At 35.0% G+C, this 1,862-nt stretch overlaps 1 pseudogene; it reads left to right on the top strand.

Moving 5' to 3' along the window:
* The first annotated feature begins 206 nt into the window (after nt 1-206).
* LOC149212488 (auxin-responsive protein SAUR71 pseudogene) lies at nt 207-833 on the top strand (annotated as a pseudogene).
* Nucleotides 834-1,862: the final 1,029 nt, after the last annotated feature.

Genomic DNA, 1,862 nt, shown 5'->3' with positions numbered 1-1,862 from the left:
AGTAAATATTCCACACCCTAATCATCTCAATCTAGAGGTGCGGAATGACAAAGAGCCCATCATAGACTTGACTCGCTATTACTATTTTCCATGCGACTCTCTCTGCTCTTTCTTCGCTCCTTCTCGGCCTCACCAGATATCGTTGCAAGTTACAGCTACAAATATCGTATCACTGAACGCACCATCGTGCAAAATGATATCTCTGATTGTTTGGGCTTCCAGTACCCACCCTCTGTAGCGGAGTTTCACTCCTATAGGAGGTGATGAAGGGCTTTGTATTGTATGCAATCGATTCTCGTGCTCTGCTAAATTTGGTGAAGGTTGGCTTCTTGTAAATCTCGTCTAAAATGCGCCAGTTAATACGTTTGGTGCGGAAAGTTACTGATCTCCATACCTCCAGGCGGTCATTGGCGTTTTCCAGGATAGAGGAACATGAAAGGAGCAGAGTGGATTCAGAGGGTAAGAAGACTGGGCATTATATTGTTCCCAGGGGATCCCTTCCTGTGGATGTGGGGAACGATATTGTTATGAGATTTGTGATACATGTTAGCGATCTAAACCATCCCCTATTTGTTGAGCTGCTGGAGGCTTCTGCAGAGGAATTCGGATACGAGCACATGGGAGCTCTCAGGATTCCCTGTGATGTTTTATTATTTGAGAGGATTCTCAATCTCATTGACACCAGACATCTTTCATGAATAATTTGAATAGGCTGATATTGTTTTTGGCGAATTTATGTAAATTCCATCCATGGATGGATTATATATATATTTTTTGGAAGAAGGTTCTATTGATTGCAACACTGGGACCTTAAGGCATGGCTATCTCTTTTCTTGGACTGTTAAAGAGTATGCAGTCTTTAAATAATTAAAGTTAAAAGTAATTCTGGGACCTTAAGGCATGGCTATCTCTTTTCTTGGACTGTTAAAGAGTATGCAGTCTTTAAATAATTAAAGTTGAAAGTAATTCTGGGACCTTAAGGCATGGTTACCTCTTTTCTTGGACTGTTAAAGAGTTTGCAGTCTTTAAATAATTAAAGTTGAAAATAATTCTCATAATTCTCATGTATTATTATATTAGGAGGAAACATATATTTATGAATCCCAAATCAATCTTTCTATATATATATATATATCCGCGGCTGACCCGTGGATGGAAAGGTGGATTTGATTTCAAATGGGTTCTTTGTGGTTCATTGGATTTCAATAAGATGTTGCGTTGTGTGAAAATATGGGTGGGTTTATTTTAAACACGTTGAGTTGAATTAATTTAAATTTTAAATATAGAAAATTAAGATTGCAATCAATTTTTCATTTGATGATTATTTTATCATTTTTAGTTAGTAAAATATCATTCACATACAACACCAAATAAATAATATTATCACTATTTAATTTGAAATATATGCAATGATTTATTTTTTTCATTGTGAACCAAAGTATCAAAATATTAATATCAAACTTTTGATGCAACATCTTTTATTATTGCTTTAACTTATGCATGGAATTTTTTAGCCTACATATTAGCTCTCTCTTTTCTTTTGTAGCAAATCCTTCTAGATGCTTTATGTAAAATTCTTCTTCCAATCTCCATGTAGGAATGTTTTCTTCACATCCATCTATTTTACTTCAAAATCAAGAGCAACAGTAAAATATAAAATAAATCTGACTAAAGTTAACTTTACGATAGGAGAAAAAATATCATCAAAGTCAATTCCCCTACTTGGGAATAACACTTTGCTACTAACCGAGCTTTGTATTTCTCCAGTTTTCCTTTTGCATTTAACTTCTTTTTAAACAGTCATTTACTACCAATAGGATTTCTTCCAACTAGAAACTCCACTAGATCCCAAGCCTCATTCT

Source organism: Pinus tabuliformis, chromosome 1_1 (assembly GCF_031772625.1).
Source record: "Pinus tabuliformis cultivar Carrire ecotype Pingquan chromosome 1_1, CPIR1, whole genome shotgun sequence".
NCBI lineage: Eukaryota > Viridiplantae > Streptophyta > Pinopsida > Pinales > Pinaceae > Pinus > Pinus tabuliformis.
Note: the sequence above shows the minus strand (reverse complement) of the source record. Positions and strands in the feature narration are given on the sequence as shown.